Source organism: Haliaeetus albicilla, chromosome 14 (genome assembly GCF_947461875.1).
Source record: "Haliaeetus albicilla chromosome 14, bHalAlb1.1, whole genome shotgun sequence".
Taxonomy (NCBI): Eukaryota; Metazoa; Chordata; class Aves; order Accipitriformes; family Accipitridae; genus Haliaeetus; species Haliaeetus albicilla.
Genome location: NC_091496.1, coordinates 31475636 through 31496835, shown reverse-complemented (window position 1 = coordinate 31496835; position 21200 = coordinate 31475636). Strand labels below are relative to the sequence as shown.

The 21200-nt window shown below is 40.6% G+C and overlaps 1 protein-coding gene across 30 annotated transcripts in view; it reads right to left on the bottom strand.

Annotated features, from left to right (window-relative positions):
- NRCAM (neuronal cell adhesion molecule) overlaps nucleotides 1-20434 on the bottom strand; it is a 165745-nt gene extending 145311 nt beyond the window's left edge. For 18 of the 30 annotated variants that reach the window (XM_069802146.1, XM_069802153.1, XM_069802148.1 and 15 more), the window contains exon 1: nucleotides 20242-20434. The gene's annotated coding sequence lies outside the window, so the exon portion shown is untranslated. The remainder of the gene's footprint in view (nucleotides 1-20241) is intronic. The other 12 variants (XM_069802178.1, XM_069802172.1, XM_069802173.1 and 9 more) reach the window with 4 other exon arrangements.
- Between the last annotated feature and the right edge of the window lie 766 nt (nucleotides 20435-21200).

Genomic DNA, 21200 nt, shown 5'->3' with positions numbered 1-21200 from the left:
GTGGAGAATGGATTGAAAGCAGCCCTGAGGAGAAAGACTTGGGGGTGTTGGTTGATGAGAAGCTCAACATGAAATGTGCAGCCCAGAAAGTCAGCCATATCCTGTGCTGTGTCAAAAGAAGCATGACCAACAGGTCGAGGGAGGTGATTCTCCCCCTCTGCTCTCATGAGACCCCACCTGGACTATTGCATTCAACACTGGGGCCCCCAACACAAGGAAGACGTGGACCTTTTGGAGTGAGTCTAGAGGACAGCTGTGAAGATGATCAAAGGGCTGGAGCACCTCCCCTATCAAGACAGGCTGAGAGAGTTGGGGTTGTTCAACCTGGAGAAGAGAAGACTACAGAGAGACCTTATAGCAGCCTTCCAATAGCTAAAGAGGGCCTACAAGAAAGCTGGAAAGGGACTTTTTACAAGGACACGTAGTGATAGGACAAGGGGTAGTGGTTTTAAACTGGAAGAGGGCAGATTCAGATTAGATGTAAGGAAGAAGTTTTTTACTGTGAAGGTGGTGGGGCACTGGAACAGGTTGTCCAGAGAGGTTGTGGCTGCCCCATCCCTGGAAGCGTTCAAGGCCAGGTTGGATGGGGCTTTGAGGAACCTGGTCTAGTGGAAGGTGTCCCTGCCCGCGGCAGGGTGGCTGGAACTAGATGATCTTTAAGGTCACTTCCAACCCAAACCATTCTATGAAACTCAGCATTAGGACTTAACCTTTCTAGAGCTGCCAGACCAGTGGTTCTACCCTCCCCAGGTGGACAGGCTCTCAGAGAAAAAAACAGCTTCAATGTATGCACTGGTGTGAGATGGAGGTAATAAAGAACTTGCTACTAACTCACTGCTAAACAACTCGCTGCCAATTTCTTGCTCATTTGTACCAGTCAGAAGAGCTGTCCCATGCCTCAAGTTTCACAGATGCACCATTTCTCTCCCTTGTTTAAATGAGCTTATGGGGTAAAGACATGGTGGAAGCTAACAAGTGTCACTCTGCAGTAATATTTATTACACATCTGTATGTTTACCCCCTCCCTATATCAGTCCAAAGAAAAGGAAATAAATTCTGACTTGAGGAAGTCAAACCTCCCCCTTGCATCGTGCTTCGTGCTAGGAATGCCTGCAGCACATGTGCTCTGCAGATTGCTCAGCCAGACTGAAAGGCAGCACAGAGAGTTATGAAGAGTCATACAAAGGAACAAGGCTGAAGCCAACACCTGTAGCTCAATAAGCATGCAGACAATACAGAAAGGAGCCATTTCTTCCAGCAGCACTCTCACCTCAGGAAGTGATCACCACTTTTCTTCTACTGTTCCATCACAGCACTGTTTCACACCCACTCACCTCGCACACATTTCAAGCTACATACTGGAAAAGCCAAGAAACAGCAACAGTAGTCAAGAGCTATGTCATCTCACATCCCTTGGATTCATCAAGGCGTTTTGCACTTGGAGGCAAGAAGAGGAAAGACGTGCTTAGTTTTGGAGAAGGAAGCACTCATGAAAAGGTGCAAACCAAAAGAGGTTTGGACTGTGTTATGTCAACAGACCGTTTATTCTGAGAACCAGACAGTCCCATTCATTCATCAAGATCACCCAACCACTAAAACCAACCAGATTTCTTTAAAAAAAAAAGTTATATAAATATGAATGACGCAGGGAAAATTTTTCAAAAATCTATTTTAGAGATATATTAATTTACTAATAAATGCCAGATTTGAGAATGGATGAAAACACCAAGACATATCAAGCCATATCTGCAGATACTAAGTATATCTTTATGTGCCAACTAATGTAGTCTTCACTACAAAAGCTAGAAAAACCTCTTTATCCAAAAGACTCTTCATTTGTATCCCAGATGTACAGGAAAAATATGCATATACATAATTAATAGAAAAATTTTAGAGTTTTAATTAGTTCATTAAGAAAGAGGTTACAAATTCACAAGTCAGCTTTCACAAGATGAAAGTGGCAAATTTTACTTCCTCTCACCCTACTATCCTTTTCTGCATCTATATTTAAAAAAAAAACAAACACCACCATAGATTTTAAATAATTCCCTGCAACTCAAGGCCAGGGTAGATACCTAAGTTTTATGTGCATAAACACTTCAGTGTCCACAAGCATTCAACACGTATCATTTCACATTGTACAAACTGAGTAGGTTTGGCACAGAAAACATTTGGCAGGGGTCTGCAGAGACCATTTCAGAAAGAGGTTTTTTTCCTCCTCCTGCCCATTCAGAGCCAGCTAAGTATGCAGTGGGGAGAGGGGAAGAACACAGAGAAGGAGTTGCATTGTATGCATTTCCTCCCACTTCACTTTCTCCCATGTATTATTTACCACAGGAGGTGATATCATGAAGTTTAACAAGTGCACTGATATTAATCCAACAAAGAGAAGTTAGCGTCCATATCAGAGCTCTCTTACTATTCTCTCCCACTTTCAGTTTATCTTATATTTTATAAACCTTGCTTAAGCATCTTATACAGGCCTAAATCATGCAGGTTAAGAAAAGTGAACAGCTGTGTCTTATCAGGAACTCATGGTCCATAAGTCTAATACAGGAAACAAGAACAGACACGGAGCTTGGTTAGTCTATATTGCATGCATGTTTCAGACATTTCAAAACTGTCACTTTGAAATACAATTTCAAGTACTTATTTTAATAGCATTTGTCACATAATCTAATAGGAGAATTTTATTTGCTCAAATACCTTTAAAAGAGTGCATGGAAAAGGTCTGGGGTTAGCATGGGAGCACAGGAGAGGTAAGAATTAAAAAAAAAAAAAAAGAAACCACAGTTTCTTTCTGTTTGAGAGGACTTGGTTACTGAAATATGTTCAGCCGCCACCGAATAATCCTGTTTCAATGGGAATACCCACACTTCATTTTCACCTAAGCAAAATGACTGCACTACTGCCTCGAGCAAGCTGCCAAATGACTTTATAGAGATTTCATTCTTCCCTTCCAAATGCCATCCCTCTTCTCTATTTCAGCACTTCAGAAGGCAAACCATGAGCATAACAACAAAGCATTACCCCCACTAGTCCCATATATTCAAGACCAGAGATGTGAAAGCCATGCAAATCACAGGTGTGTCCTTGATCAGACTGTCATTTAAGAGCCAAGCGCACAATGTCTCCAGGACTAACTCCTGCCTACTTGAAACTGAGGGCTACAGGGAGAGCTGAGCTTACGAGGAAGCCATGGGCTTTTTCAGCTGCTTCCTTGGTATTTAAGGAACATCAAACTTCACACCCCATTGTATTTTTATCTCTTTGAACATAAACTGTATGTAATCACTTAAAAGGAGCTTTTCTTAAGGTGCCTTCCAGCCAATTTTTACCAGAAATTACCACCATCAAAAAATCCTGAAAGTCAGCATCCCACTTCTCAGGTGTCTCAAATAACTATCATCCCCCTGCAGAGCACATCAGTATCCACCTGAATACTACCTAGAAATGGCAGACTGAGAACACTGCAGGAATTTATCTTCTAAAAGGATAGGCTCTGATTATCTCTCTAACATTCAAACTCCTCATGGCCTGTAGCATTTGGGAGCTATATTTTGATACTTATAGAACAGAGCTCTACAGAAATGAAAAATAAGCCAATGGGAAAACTATCTAGCTGTAATAAGAGAGATGAACACGAGTCACAGAATACAAGAAAACCTTTATTCTTTAAAATAGAAGGAAGAAACTACCTAAATGCAAGCAAGAGATTGGTGGTTTTTTGCTTGCATATTTATGTGCAATAATAACATTTCACACGTGCTTAAAACTCCCACCCTACCCTTCAAGTTTCTACTTTTTCTTCCTTGGCCTGTATATATTAAATGCACCTTGTAATGCAGGAAACACTGCCAAATGTTTCCCTGGGAAAAACACCAGGGTAATAAAAGTTTGGAAGAAATCTGGTGCTCAAACTAGAAGACATCAACATATTTGAATGAAACTGGGCATAAGCCACAGCAAAATACAAAAATTGAAACTAGTTTTTGGGGGACAAAAAAGCATGCTTCCAGTTAGGTCTGTTAATTAAGGGAACCTTGGCTGCTGAGTACCTCAAACATTTTAGCTTTCCAAAAGGAAACATTACCTTTGTAAGAGACTTTCTTTCTCCTGTCTGTCTAATAGGGAGTGGCACATTTCAGGCATTCAGAGCATAAAGCAATGACAACAATGCAGAGTCACATGAAGCTGTTCTGTGCCAGCTGTGTAAGCTTCCTGAAATTTCATTCACTAAAAGGTCAAGAACTTGTGGTACTGTACACATGAGGCCTTTTAGAAATTATCTGGAGTTCAACTGCATGTAAGATTTTCCTTGTGGTTCAGTACAAAACTAATATTTCACTGATTTGCTTGGCAACGTGACACATCATCCATATACATTCTGCCATGCAGGAAATGCATTTGGTCTTTCGTGTTGTTTTTGGAACCAAGTGGCTCTCTGCCTTAGGAAAAAAGTTACAGTGGGTATGATGGACAAAGAAATTTCCATTTTTACCTATACAAATCAGATTGTTTGCAATGATCCTTAACAAAGAAGCCATCCACCTTGAAAACTATTAAAAAAAAAAAAAATCACAATTCAGATCGTAAGTTCATAATTTTATGAAAATGTCATCTAACCTGAAAATATCAAGGATTTGGAAAATGGTATTCTGATGAGCCTAATCCTAATGTGCTTGCTTATAAACAAACATACATAACCCAGCAAAATGTAGCCTCTGGCTTAAAAACAATCCTGTATTAAAGCCATAGGTAATCTGTCTTACATAATGCTATCTGCATTTTGTAATCCTGTTAAAAATACTTGTGACATCAAATCAATGTCTTCTATTCACAAATGCAACATGCAAACCAGGACTTGCACTCGTGTAGTAGAACTTCTTTTGGGCTTTTTCTTTATTTTATGAGCAGTCCTTTTGTAGCATTTCTGGTATACATAAACAGCACAGTGGTATGAATTGAAGTTTAGTTTTAGCACAAACATAAATTAGAGAACTATCACCACTTCTCCTAGGAAATTAAACTAGAACCTGATGTTCATTTGGTGAATTATTCACATCCGTGGGGGATGGGATGGTAACACAAAGTTTTGCCATTAATAAAGCCCATTATAACTTTAGGGTGGGAAGTTAATATTAAACCTTATGCTAACCCACCTTATCCCTCTTAAATTCTGAACTGCAATTCAGTTTGTGGCATCAAGAAGTCCCAGGATGCAGGCAGACACCCAAATACAGTACACAATTCAGCCTTAGAATTTCCTAGAGAGTTGACTTCATTCATCTTCCTCTGCACAGAAGCACATATTCTGGGTAGATAAACACTTATCTTCTATGTAACACTCTACAGCTCTCTAAGTAGATGTGTTTAAGCACCTGAAGTCCAGGAAAACTGGACAAGTCAGACATGATGGGGATCCGAACTACTTCTGAGAAGCAGAAACAGTGACACTCCTGCCCACTTTCTCCTCAGCCAGGTGGTTAGAGCACATACCTAAGGATGTGAGATCCAGCTTCAAGCCCCACACGAGAGGAGCTGGTTGCACAGGGCTGATGATGATTTACTATAAAATGCAGGCTCATCAGAGTGTGATCTCCCAGCCATTCCCTGTTGCATAAGGGCTCAGAGCTGATGGAAGCTTTCACATAGCATATCCAGGGTCCTGGCAGTTAGGACACAGAGAACAGAAGTGACTGAGACCCTGTGAAGGCCAGCAAAAAACCAGAACCAACATCTCCCACTTCTGTGCCCTAATCACTGGAAAAAGAGTGTTCTTCCTTCCAGTACTCCTGAAAAGTCCACCCACAGAAGAACTATAGACAGACTTGTTCTGAAATGGAGAGAGGACATGCTGCAGAGTTAAAGAGCAGTTAAGGCTGGAAGGGACTTCTGGAAGTCACCTGGTTTAAACAGTTGCCTCCCACCCTGTTCAGCACAGGAACAAATTCAAAGTACCCTAATGATTCCTTAATGCTTTTAATGAAACAAATACAAGCACTTCTTTGGACTGGTCTTTATCGAGTTCTTATTTCTCATCAGGAGGCAAAATGCTAAAAACAAAGCCGTACTGGGCAGGCTGGCTCGCTACCCTATACCAAATAGTTCAAATTCTGGTACAGCTGAGTTTAAGTTAGGAGGACAGGATTTCATTCTTAGTATGCACAAACACACACAGAGAGCTATGGTTACAGGTATGTTCAATTATTACACTAACATTTCTCAGAAAGATATTCTAGAAAGTCCAGTAGGTTTCCAAGCCCTGAGCTGGTTTAGTTTTAAGTATGATGTTCCCTTTAAATTTGCAAATACAAGTGCTGCATGTCCTACCAAGTCTGGCATTCACTTAGCATAATAACAAAGATCCATCTAGCCCAAGGTCTCATCTCTGACAGCAGCTAGAAGCAGATGCTCAAGGGAGGAGGATTCGTTTGTGGCAATACTCTCCCAGCCTTCATCAGCTGAAAGCTCAGAGGCTTGCTGCAATTTCCCATTGCTCAACTCTACTGCTATACTGTCCTGATGAAGTACCAACATTTTTGCACCATTGCTGTCATCAGAATAAAAGACCTCCAATTTCAGAAGCTCTAGTATGCTATTTGAAACATTACATGCTGTTAGTGGCAATGGCTGTAAAGTTAGCAATAAACACTAGTATAGAAACTACACTGAAGACATACTGTGCTTCCATAAAAAAGGCAAAATACCGTAAAATTTTTCCAGAAGCTTTTTCAAGTCTGTACCAGTTCCTTTATCTTGATATTACTATCAAATTACAGTCTAAACCAATAAACTCTATATTGTGGCAAGGTCTACAGAATTTATAATTGTGGAGAAAAGAAAAAAGAATGAAATTCAAGTGCGTCCTATAGTCGGAGACCTAAGTAACAGGACTGTGTCTGTGTGCATACCCAGCACACCTATTCACGAGCTCCTGGTGTGGTGCAGGAACTGTTCAGCTGAAATCTCTCAAATCAGCCCCTTGTGCCCCCCACGCAGCATGGTGACTGACCGAACTTCCACCTGCCTCAACAAGGTAGCTGGTAAACAGGACCTCTCCAGTTGGGAATTGTGGACAGTCCCTGAAGTTTCCCCAGGCAGCTCCTGCTGGGCATAGGCCAACTGATAAGAGTTGCTCATATGCTTAAATGTATGAATAGCATCCCAGGCTGAGAATCCAACATTCACAGAGACTCCCCACGGCAGCCAAAACTGTTCCTAGTTACGTAGTGGTCTCCTGTATATAAGCAAGACAGCCAGGAAATGTTTCATACAGACCATAATGTAACCAAGAGAAACAGATCATGTATAAACAGCAGAAAACATTTTGTGGAGTCACATCTAATCCAGCTGAAGAGACTCCCATGACCATCCAGTAAAGGATCATCACACCCTACCGAGAGACTAGATTCCCCAGATGAGCATGACCCAACGCAACAGAAACCAGTCATGTACTTTTCCCATCCACCCTTTAAACAAACAGCTGTCTGACTGTGCAACAGTATTGGGAAGTTATTTGGAGACAAAGGATTACATTGTCTTTTTCAAGGAAGACACTATGATCACTTCCCAGCATTTGCCATCACATTAAGCCTACTTCATCTGCATCTGTACTGCTTCCTTAATGGTTTCCAGATTAAAGTTTTTGGCATAATACCTAGAAACATTTCTTTTATCAAAGCCACACTGAACTAAATGACGGAAAGTGACCAAAAGCCCAATCCAAGCTTCAGATTAATCCTAGAGGCATTACTCCCATTTTACATAGACGGCAGACCAGAAAAAGCCCTACAGACTGAGACATTTTCATGTATTCTTAAAGTAATGACACCAGATGGAAAAAAAAAACCCCACACATTTCTCACACATTTTTCTCAAATAATTGAAGTAAATTCACTGTATCACCAGTGTTCCTGCAAGTACTTTAAAATACTACCCAGACAGGATTAGAATAGTGTTTCCCGAGTGAAGGTTGCATCTACCACTTATATTACAAGTTCTCAGATCAGTCCAAGTGTAATCAGCTTCACAACTCTTGCTTCTCGAAAAAACCAACTACAACACCCAAGTTTGCTTTTATTTTTATTTCTTTATATACACTGTTAAGTGATTCCAACAGTTTTCCTTAGATATGACCTTTATACCATGACTGTCTTGAATTGATAGTGATGGGTGGCAGTGTATCTTACACACAGGTTACACCTTAGGACTAGCTGGGAACTGGTGCTGATGTGCAATACAGTCACCACCTTGGAAGGTATCATTCCCACTTTCATTTCCCTCCTGCCAACTTTAAACAGCACAGTTAATTTTCAGTTATCCAAGGCAGTAAAGGGGTAAGATAATCAAGAAAAAAACCCCACAGGGATAACATGTGTACATGTAATAAGTTACAGAAGAACACTTAACAGCATAACTGATGCCAAAGAGGTCAGTTATACTGTTGACTATGAATGGACACAAATCTCTTGACTAATACTGACCTCAAATCAGATAGCACTGCATAAAAGTAACTTTACTGCTCTCTGATCTAAGCTTGCTCAAAGGAAGCCAATTTGGGCACTTCTACATTTTTAGCACAGTTAATACATAACCTGAAAAATAAATACAAATAAATTAACCTTAGCAGAAACCAGAGCTTGGAGAATAAACAGAAATACATATAATGGAAAGCCTTTTATTTAAAGCTATTTTATGATGATACTTGTAATGATTACAAATTGCCAGTGTAACTTTAAAACCATTACCAATCCTCAGGACAGTTGGCTAGATGTGTAGGGAAGATCCACCCCCCAATCCCCCCTTCAAAATGTAATTAAATAAGGTCTCAAAACTCATCACCTTTCTGTCATCAAATTTTTGTATTTGTTACTCTAATAATTTGATTACAACAGAACATCATCCATTCATGCTGAAGATCAAGTCAGTGAGGATAATCTGGCCATGCTGGTTCTCCAAACTCTACAATGGTGCCAACTCCCTCAGCCATCTGCAGGATATTATATTTTCTTTACAATACAGTTATTGGCCTTCCAGTGCTGAAGCACTATTCAGAATTAAACTAGCTGGATATAAATCCAAGTTTTCCTTTCCACATCCCCAACAAGATTAAGGACCTTAAATCCAGCTTCATTAACAGCAAAGAAAACTTTTGATGAGTGAGGCATACTATATGAAAAGCTTCTGAAAATGGCATACTTATACTAAACATGTCCTTTCAAGCACTGTTTTTAAACTCTGGTACTGAACAGTATAACAATAATATTTTTTTCTGACCAATGTGAATATATTCAGCGGAGCAAGCTTTAATATTCTTTAAAAACTTAAGTGCTAAAAAAATACACTGCATAGTACTCACTAATTCTGTCTAGGAGCTGTAATCATAAATTAGAATCTCATTAGCCCTGGTAGTGTACGGACAGATAGCCACAGCCTCAAAGAACACACAGAAATTTGCAAAATAATTTTATATGAAAACTCAAAAGTCTTTATACAGCAAACAAAGGTTTTAAGATACTTACTTCAAAGTCTGACTGTCTAATTATATTTAAGTATGTAAGCCTTCTTAAAAGGAACCTTTAAATTTTGTTTTACAGTTCTGTGCCTACTATTACACAATTGCACTCAAAGTAAGATTTACATACTAATTACTTGCCTGTGCCTGAATAGCAGGTATTTAAAAATCTATCATAGGATGGTAGAAACAGCAATGAAGGGATAAAGACAAGGGAACTAAAAAAAATGTTGCTCTTCTGGGTCCTACTTACAGACTTGCAAGTGTTTCATTTTGGACTCTGCACAAGTCTTTGAGGATTAGTGTTCAAAAATTGAATTACGTTAGCAAGGTTGAGTTAGATTTTGTGTTCCATCAGAAGACTGATGGGTTGTTTTTTCCAGCAATATTTACTGTTAAAAATTATCAATAGCTCTATTTTTGATAGGTAATATTTAATGTTGAACGGCAATATATTTAAAAGTACATAAAATGTTGTAAATGCCAAGTCATATTTCAAGGCAGTACCAACACAATATCAATTTAGTTCCTTTTTTTGTTTATTATAAAAATAAATTAATACTGAAACTGGGGAAAAATTATTCTAATTATAATCGAGTAATTCATTATGAAATGCAAATTCATAATTCCACTAATCTGAAATCTGTTTTTGAAAAATACCAAATATTAGTCAAAGTAGTGCATTATCTCACCAAAGTGAATTACAAATTATTTCCCACAACCACAGATAAAACCTCTCACTACTGAAAGCAAATATTCAACTATTTTTATAGACATGCATTCAGAAACAGATGTGTCACTTCATCCTTTATCATCCAGGATAAGTCAGGCACTCAACTTTAGGGATCAGCATTATTCTGCATCTTCAGAGAAACACGTGCTTGTACTAACTTGCAGTTTCATTTCAGCATTCTGTCACAATTCAGATCTTGTGTGTATATATATATGTGTGTATATAAATGTGTAGAATAACCACTGGAGCCTAGATCAAGACACTATCAGTGAAAGGTCACTTTTCTACTTGCAAGCAGCAAGACAAGGAACGGATGTACAGTCTTTATGAGAAGAATCTTACAACTGATTCTTTTTTTGCACTATGGTTTTAACTTAATTCTTCACCAATTCAGACAATACTTCACAGTTACGAATATCATTCACTAAAACGATAGCTTGAGGTTTTGTCTGAGTAAACAAGAAATCATACCTTTATTCCCATAGTAGCTATTTGTATGTAATTAAATAGACCTCTTTGCTCTCTCTCCCCTCACTTTATCTTCCACTCTTTCTTCTGGTTTCAGCACTTTCTTACTCTTCTCTCTTCCATTCCAATTAATACATTGTTTTATTAGCAGTCAAACCAGGAACGTACATATTAGTTTGCAATTTGAACTTTCCCATCTAAAATAATAAAAATACTGGTATTTATTTACTTTAGCTTGCTGTGTGAAAATTCTGTCATGAGTATGGTTAGTAACTGTTGGCATGTCTTTCAATACAATCTCAGTTAAACTAAGCAGGGCGGGGGTGGAACTCACAGAAATCCTTGATTCTTTTACAACAGCTTTACCTCAGAAAAGAAATGAAACACACATAAGTGTCTATATAACATAATGAACATAAAGGCTAATCTTCCTCCTAATGCTAACTTTTGCGTTAGCCCTGGCACCCATTTAACTTCCAACAGATTACAGCTATTGCACGTGTTCTAAGCAGTGTTTCTGTCACTGTATTCAAGGGACAGAATTCAGCCCTTGTAGAGAGTTGTCAAGTCTCCTAACTTTAACTGAATTTTTCAAAAACCCAGATGCAAAAGTCAACCAATTATTAAGAGCAACTCAGGTTTATTTGTAGATGTTTCTAGGCTTCTAGACATACAGGGAGGGGGGAAAAAAAAAAAAAAAGAAGCTAGGACACATTAGCCAAGTGAACTATGAAGATACAAATCTTAATAAATCATTAACTCCTATGATACTTTTGAATATCTGACGCTGTCAGTTCTGCTGGTACATTTCCCTGGATGCAATGAGAAACCTACTCCCATATTTCAATGCCAAGGGGGTGAGAAGGTTGTGAAGTACATAAAACTTCAGAAGTAACTTGGAGAAATTCCTTCAGATAAAGTTTTGAGGATGATACCTGCAAACCATCTTACAAAGGACCTCTCCATAAGTCCTGCTGTTAAGGGAATTGTGCCTGCTGGAAATTACAGTGCGGAAATTGGAAACCTGTGGCAGCATTTCAGGCTATTTTGATGATGCTTCACTCCAGCACAATTGGTAGAATTGAGATTCCCCAGAGAGCAACCAAAGTTCTTAAGACTTGCCTCTAAAGAATACTGTGACTTTGAAACAATGGGATAAAGACTTTGCTTTCCTTACGAAAACTGCCTAGGTTTTAGAGGAAAATAATTCAAAGAAAAGACACTACCGCTGTAACTTGAGATAGTTGGTGCATGAGCAGTAAAAGCCAACACATGACATGCTTTAATTAAGCACCTACATTCCTAGCAAGAAAGCCAAATAAAAATTACTGAACGTAGTCCTTTACTAAAAACTCGAGTACAGCATTCCTAAAAAAGGCTACTTTATTGAAGTATTTAATTTTAGGCCCATAATGTTAAATATTTTCCATGATACTCTGAAGAGCAAAATTACACACTTTAAAGAACGTAAATGTTATTAATAAGGAAAAGAAGAACATGCAAAGGCTGGGGGATCTTTGTGAAAAAATGAACTTTAATTCAGACAGAATTAAATTGTTCTTTAACTACAATAAACTATTGAGAAAGGAGTCTATTTTTCACTTCCAAATGAAGATGGACAGAGTACTGGAAACCATGCTTTAATTAAAATTACTGGACTTGATATAAAGGTAAATGGGTTAAGTTTAACAACTCATTATTTATAGCTTAAACTACATGATCTGATGAACTGTTCTGTCTTCCATTGTAGGAATACAAAACCACAAGTGAGTTCTAAGCAGATTTACTTTCATCTTACACTGACAAAATATAATACTATTTAATGTTTATGAAATTCCATGCATCTATACTGTGTTATTTATTCAGTCATTATCTCACTGTATTTTTACAGGCATAGGCAGTCTCCTTTCTAAAGATTTTGGTTTGAAGTCATTAAACAATGTGTCTGCCCTCTGGTGGTCACACTCACCTTTATACGTTCCCACTTTTTTTTTTTTCTTTTAAAGTTAAAAATGCACTTTATACAACTACCACCTACAAAGTCTAGCAGATAATTTAGCTTTCAGTCACCCTGGCTGGCTTGCTTTCCAGTTATGTAATTGCTTATATTTCAACTTTATCATACAGAAATAGCCCACACATAATTTAAAATGTTCCTCTTTTTGTCCACATCTACAACCAAGTCTAGACACCAATTTTTAAAGTACTCAAACTACAGGAAAGCAGAAAACTTGCAAAAACTCCCCAGAATAACACCTGAAATTCAATTTATATTGATTATATGAGATTACATGTTTGGTTTTGTCTGGGAGAAGATGTTACACCCTGTAATACATCAAAACGTTGGCTGCTAGACTCTAACGTCCATAAATACATGGAATGCTTCCGAGGGAAAAGATGAGTATTTAAAAGACTATTTGCACATTAAAGGTGTCAGAGTTGTACTATACAGAAAATTCTATGACTTTGTACATCATGCAAGATAGGTATGGACAAAAAAATGCAATAAGTAAGGACCAGGGTCTGTAGTCCAGTTATTAGCACTGCTCTGACAGCCACGTTAGTTCATGTGACAGGGGAGCAGTCATGCAGCTTCCTTACTTTGTATTACATATCCAGGAAAAAATTAAAGAAAACGGTTCCCCAGCTCTAAGCCTTCACTGTCAGAGAAGCAGTAGGTGGAATCTCTCTCCCTCATTATTTGATGCTTTTAAAGACATCAGATGATGTATAAACCACACAAACTTCAGGAGCATTCAAAATACGCTTGGTATACAGAACACTGACATTGGATTTGTTAGTTCTTTTAGATGTCTAACTAAAAACCAGCTCATGAGTAGATAAAAGCAAGGCAAACAATACATAAGGTACATGCAGCTCTAATATGAAGGGTGGGTTCCTTTACACTCCCACAGATGTCCCAAACACCCTTGTATTACTTGGATGGAGTGGCAGTAGTAGTGATAATAGTTCTCATCTGCCCCTATGTCCTTATCAAACCTATGCCAAGGGAAGAATAGCGACACGTGCAACAGAAAGAACTCAGAAGACTGTGGATTCTGTGCAACAGCCCCAAGAACATATGCTCCCCCTTCTACCTTCATTGCCAAGATATTCCCTATCTTGGGGCATCTCTGAACTTCACTATAAATGAAAAATAAATAAATATGGTGGTAAATGGAAGTGGGAATCTTTCACATCTGGTGAAAAGACCATATCCTGTCCAACATCTCCGGTCACAACGGCTCTTGTCTTCACAACGTACAGACCTGATCACTGTAATACTGAAGTGATTTCCCCACACTCCAGAGAAAGCAACGACTTCCTCAAAACATGACATCACTCTGCAACACATCACGATGCAGACTCTGGCTTTTAGTGTTACTCGGAACTCAATTCATGATGTGGAAAATGGGTTGCCATTATGTTGTGAACTGATTTATCAACAACAAATAAAGCTAATCACACTGGAATCATTAAATTGCTCACCATCCATGGAGAGCACAACTCTTCACAGCAGCCAGACCCAGAACACAAAACTTACTGCTCCAAGACTCAAGAATGACTAGAGGCCTCAGTTTATCCAACACTACATGCAAAAACTCTATTTCTCTTCTTTTGTCTTTTAATGCAGAGTTCCCCTGTTGTAAACTTACCCAAGTCCTGTACAATTTTGAAAGGACGGGAAAGGAAAAGGAATATGTCTCCCTTTTCTGAGCTTTGGTAAGAAATACCTAGTCAGAACAGATTAAAAAACAGTAAAATGGCTAGCACAGCCTATTAACAGCTCATCTCACCCAAAGCAAGAAACAGATTTTCATTGTATGTGGCCATGCAACAATTGCAACAAAATTACCAAATTCAGCTAAGCAGACAATGCAAAAATACCTTCCATTTTCAAAAAAAGAGCAGCAACTCAAGGAGGTTAAACTTCCTATGGTATGTTTAGTTTGTCCAGACACCACAGCATTGGTCTACGGGGGGTGAAGGGGGCCGGGGGCTTAGTGGAGGGACCCACAGATTCCAGCTTACTCAAAGTGGCAGTAACCAAGTCACCAAACCTGTTTATCCCACCCAAAGAATAGCCATGGCCAAGTTTACCTCTTCCTGATATCACTTGAAAATTGTAACAGGGAAGGCACATCAAGCACCTCCTGCATTTTGATCCCCTTAGAGATGTGAACAGCAGCAGGGTAGGAAACCCCACTTTTTAGTCCTTCTAAACACTGGAGAAGTAGTGAAGAGGACCACCTATCCTGTTAGAAAGGGTAGCTTGTGGTGTACAAGCCTACTGATGAACAACACTAAATTCTTAAATACTCTTGAAAAGCCCTCTAAATGATAGGGAATATGCTATGAAGATAACAGGGGTATGTAATGTTTTCCTTCCTTGATACTTTCTAGCAAAAAAAACCCCAACCCTTCACTGATAGCAAGACAAATTCTTGTTTTTCTACTGCTGCTCCGCTTCAAGTAACTTACTTACTTCCCTGCTTTTGACATGCTCTTCAAAATTCCTCCCTCCCTCAGGACTGGTTACACTTCCCACCTCACATGGAGGAGCTATCCCCTGCTTCATCCCACACACTTTTATACATGAGTTGTATGTACATTCCCTCTCGATGTGTTCTACTCAGAGCTCCCCAGACTGTTGCCTTCTCCCTTTAAGATTGCCAGTAGAACTTTATTCCCAACTCCCTCATTTCTACCACTTCCTTCTAATGTAAAAGTCAATAATACATTTTGTTCTTCATCCTTCTCCTCATACAGTAGTCGTCTTCATGGATTTTTTTTTTTTTCCCTAACTCATTATCTTCAGCCTCTTTCTTTGAATTTTGTTCATTTCTACTACCCTGCCCATGCTACAATGTTCAGCAGGAAGACTTCCCTCGGCCAGTGCCTATGCACTGCTCAGTTAACTCCATGGTATTATTCTCCACCAGCAGAACTGTTCCCCGACTCCAAATCTTGTACAACAGCTGGCTTGTGCACTAACGGATTATATACAATGTCTTTGCGTACACGCAGACACACACGGAGCCCTACAGTGTTGTGACACTGTAAAGGCAACTCCTTTACATGAACCCTCAGAATCAAGTTGGACAAACGCAGCAACACTGAAAACACGTAAAAAGGGAAGTTAGTAGTGAGAGGCACAGTTCAGAAAAAGCAAAGAAAATCTGTACTCATGTATAAACACTGTCAGCTCCTCACTTAGGTAACAGCCTAAAGGAAAATGGTATGTTAATATTTTGGGTGGCTGTCTGGAAAAGCCTAATTAGCAGCCAAAGACTAACTCATACAACCAGGAAGTTATGGATCAACTTTTTTCCTCAAACAAGCTATTAAACAGTAACAAATACATACTTTAAAGCAGAGGAAATTAAAAGGTCGTATATACCGAACAGTGAAGACAAAGTATTAGGACAACTGTCTTCCCACTGGGATGCATCCAAATTCAGAAGTCTAACATGAGTATTCACAGAATTTAGAGAGACTACATTCATACTAATTGTCTGATTTAATTGACAATTTAGACAGCTAGTTCCTTTCTAATGCAGCTGTTTTTTAAAGTTATCACGTCCTCATAAAGTTGAACTGGTCTTTTTTTCCTTGCTTGGCTATTTTTGTGCATCCGAGATGCTCTGCATGAAATGCTGCTTTTTATATAAAGTTTGGTTGCTTAAAGTAGAATGGGGGTACTGTGAGCTCTTACAGAAACATTTTATAATTCAAGCTGTTATGCTTCCATACTAAAAAGTTAACAAGGGGAAAGCTGTAATCACATTATGAATTGAGCCATTTCAAAACCGAAACAGGGTAGGAAAACAGTGTATTCACAAAATGAATACTAAGATACATTTATCCTGATTCATACAGCAAAACAAAAAAAATTGAAAGCTTCTTACAACAGTTAATAGAAGATCCAGATGAACATTTCTGTACTTATTCAACATTTACTAGAGGGGAGAAGCTAAAGAGCAATCCAGAGGAGTATTTGCAATGCAATTAGGCTAGACAAGTAAGTCTGAATGTATGCCAGCTGCAGGGGCCTGCCCTTAATTCACACAATCAAATGTCTAGTGTGTCGCACAGTGTCTAGCATCAGTATCTCCAGCATTAAAAGTCTCATCAGATATGTACTTGTTTACTGAGCATCTTAATCGGGGTCTGAACACATATCTAGCTGTACCTTCTAGCAGTCTATATGCCAGTCCATCACCATCTGTCAAGTTAAAGCTTCCACAGATACGGAAAAAAAAAAAAAAAAAAAATCAAACAAATGTGTTCAGCACTCAAACTAAGCTATCATTCACATTTCAATATAAGACTTGAATTCCTTTTCAGTGTTCTTCAACTTTGACCCAGCTCTACCCCCTCCTTCACTGAAAAGGGCAAAGACAACAGCCCAGCAAGTGGGACAGGCAAAACAGACCTCCTTTGTTCACTTTTTCCCTTTCAGTTTTCTATTGAGGTAAATAACTGAAAGCTCAGCCAGCCTCCAGTAGCTCAGAAGAAAGCAATATAGCTAGCTTGCAACTATCTTTTCCTGGTTAACAAACAGTAGGACAAAACTTACGGTGCATCATGTTAACCCTATTATTGGAGATTAACTCTTTACAAATTCCCTTAATATTATATGTACAAGACTATATTCATAAATGTAAAAGCTACAATGTCTTTAATACTAAACTGAATAGGCAATACACATACTTACCAATTTAAAATGCAACAAATTATCACTGCGGAGAAAGTATAACTGAATTTTTTGAATACTATCAGCCCACTCAGGAAGGCAAAATCAAATTCATTGCATATTGCCCAGCAGACAACCTCCTACATTATTCCCTCAGCTTACATTACAGAGATATACTTTCTCTGTACGGCTTCCCATTTTGCCAACTCTGTTCATAAAACAAAACAAAATGAACATATCCAGTGAAAACTGAATAGCACAGGTTTACTGTACAATTCCAATATAATGGAAGGTAAGTAATCGCTATTCAAGGTGATTTGGGACAAATGAATAAAACTACAGACTAATAGCAATTCCGCAGCTGCAGGCAAAACAGATTTAATTTTTAGGCTCATTGAGCTATTTGAGCTGTGCAATAATCTATTAACAAAACCCCAAACCCTTAGTGTATTCAGTATGTTTTATGTCCAGATACCACGGAGAGTCATTTCCCTACAGCAGGAAAAATGGGGAGACTAGCATTACCTTTTCCTGACTTGAAATTGGAATCCTCAAGCCAATACAATCTGTCAATTAGAGAGAGATCTCATTAACCCCAAGAAACTCTAACTTGGTTACTAAAGCTTCTGCCGTCACCTTTTTGAGCACCAGAGAGAAACACCAAAGCACAACAAGCTAACAGGAGGTATCAGTAAGCATCCACTGGATTTGTTATTTCGTTTCCTCAAAAATAAAGACCATCTTAAAAAGCCAAATTTTCTTATTACAACCCTTCTTGTCAAACAAGCTGTGGTATATGTGATAAATGTTACGCTTTCAGCAAGAAGATAAGGAATGATAACCAAGGCTCAGATTCTGGAGATCTCATTCACCTTGAGCATTATTACTTTTGAGTACTTTTACCATAGCCTGTAAGACTAATTACAGAACTAAGATACCAATACGAGTATGATTAATTGTGGATTTATTCTGCGAGTTGTGAAGAGGGTTCTAGCTCCATCATTAACACCAGCTAGTACACACTACCCCATCATCCAAGGTGGTCACACAGCTGTACAGTTTTCCTATAGCTACATGTCCTTTGCACAATCCAGAATGTGAATTCATTCAATGGATCTGAGTTCTGTCAACATCAAGCAGCTTTCCGGTTTTACTTCTTTACATTCAATATTCTCAGAATACAACACTTTCCCAATTCTGTATTGATATAGTCCAACAGCTAATTTTAGACACCCAAGATAATTTCACAGTACGTCGAAATTCAAATAATTAACTTTCACAGACTTCAGTATCAAGCTCTTCAGCAACTCTGGTCACTTGCTTTGCAATTTCTATTCAAAACTAAGAACAGCCATCCACTAAACAAACGCCTGAGGTGTATTCATACAAATGGCAATATCAAACAGATGAGACAAATATTAAAAATACGCTGTAACTGCGAGTCAGTTTTTTGGCTTCTAGGTCCTTTGAGCTAGTATGTAATGTTACAGTATCCTTCTCTTTCCAGCTGATATCCTCTGACAAAGAATACAGGCAAGATGCATCTCTCGGCATATAAGCTGCTCTCAAACTCAAAATGAAGTGCAGATGCCTTCTGATGTCGTACAGTGACCTATTCTATGCACAGCCCCATATAATTACTATCCATAAATTATCACATCGATTACGTTAAATTACAGAAGAAGCCGAAATGATTAATAGTGCACCTGTTAGATGCAATGAAGTTTTCAGGTTTCATCGACCTTTTCCATAATATACTTAATTAAGAATCAAGATGTATTTTAATACTCAGAAACAGAGAAAGAAATATGCAAAGACAGGGAACGTTAGAAAAAAGAAACCCAGGTGGTTAATACTGGCTTCTTGACTCAGTACGAGGTTGTTTTGAATAAACAGTGAGAAGCTGGACGTTTATGGATAAAAGATGATCTTATCGTCATCTATAGGTTCCACTGTAGAGTTACATATCACATTTTCCATTGTTTTATCTAACTATACAGACAGCTGAGAAATAGTATTCCTTCCGCAGAGTACTTGTCAATATGGAACAGCCTTACTGACTGGGCTGAAGCACACTATGATCTTAAATATTTAAACAGCTTGGAATTATTAATCGGATACCGTTTACACTTAGACTCCGAAGCCTCGGTTTAAACACATTTCAGACTTCAAAGCTAACATACCTATGCTGAGGAGTTCAGCAGCAGCTGAAGGTTTAGTTAATTATTACTTTTTAACCGAAGAGCTAGCGCATCTGCCGCTCAGACTTCGTTGCGATTTTCTGCATTAATCGCCATCAAGAGAGGGGAGGCAAAACAAGGGCAAATACGAACAGCTCAGGCTCCAGCCACATCTTGGCTGTTTTATACCTAAATAAAACCGGCGTTGCTACCGGCGGCATGAAGCCAAGCGCAGAAGGCAAAAAAAACCCAACAAAAAACACCACACAAAAACAAGCAAAGCTGATAAATAAAGGCGTAAAAGCCCAAAACGCGGCTCCCGGCACTTCAGCACAGACAGCTCCTTCCCCCACAACACGCCGCCCGCCACCGCCCCCGCCGGGCCCTCGCCCCCGCCGGCCAGCGCACGAAATGGCGACCCAACCGCTGAGGGATGGGGCCGCGTCGCAGCCGCGGAGCGTCTCCGCCCGGCCCGTTCGGGCCGGGCGGAGACGCTCCGCGGCTGCGACGCGCCGGGGTCGTCCCGCCCGCCGCCGGTATAAGGTCTTCGACACCGGGCGACGGGTTCCGCAGGTGCCTCCCTCACGGCCGCTAACCGCCATCGCCCCGCCGCGTCGTCCCCCTCAGAAGAAACCCCGGCACCTACGGTAGAGCCGGCCCAGGCGGTGCACCAAGCGGACGGCTGGCTCCTCAACCGTCGGGGCGGGCGCGGCACCTCCCGCGGCCGCGCTGCTGCTCTTCCTCCTCCTCCTCCTCTTTGCTCAGCAGCCCAGCGAGAAGAGCCGAGGCAGGCGCGCTCCCGCGCCTATCACCTCCCCGCCACAACCCCCCCCCCCGCCCCCGCCTGTACCGCGGGGCGCGCTCCCGCGGGGAAGGCGCGCGAGCTGCGCCGGGGCGGAGCTGGCGCCGGGGTGGGGCGGGGCTGGCGGCGGCGTCGCGGGTCTCTCGCACCTGAGGTGGCGCGGGGCGGCGGCCTCCATCTTGGGTACCCGCCCCGCGGTCGCCGCCGGGGAAAGGCGGCGAACCCCAGCCGGTCCTCCGCTTCGGGGGGGGCGGCTGCCCGCCCCTCACCGTCCTCTCCCTTCGCCACCCGGGTAGATGAAACCTGGAAGGCGGCGTCGGGTCTCGTCGCCCCTCGTGGGGCGTCCGGGAGGTAACCGGCGCGGCCCGGCGGGAGCCGCCTCAGTGCCTGTGGCGGGCAACGGCTCGTCGGGGCACCCCCCCCCGCCCCGCCATCAGCGGTGCGGGCCCTGGCAAAGGCGGCGTTTTAAATAGACGCATTATTTTAGCCCGGCAGCGGCCCCTCTAAATAGATGGTTTCAGCTCTTCCCCAAACTGGAGACAAGGATATTATTTTACACTCGAGAATAGTCCCATTGAGCTGGGTAGCGCAGCTCACGTGTGTCATCAAACACGGGCGTTGGCAGGACCGGAGCCAGTAATTTTGGCCGTGGTGGGTACAACAATACAGTAAATTAAACCGACTTCCCAAAGACAGAGGCTTGCATTGCCGGCTTCTTCTGGGGGGCGGTGGAATCCTCCGCGGCATGCCGGTTGTCCTGGGGACTGCTGCAAATAGCAGGGCCAGCGGCCTGCCTACAGCGC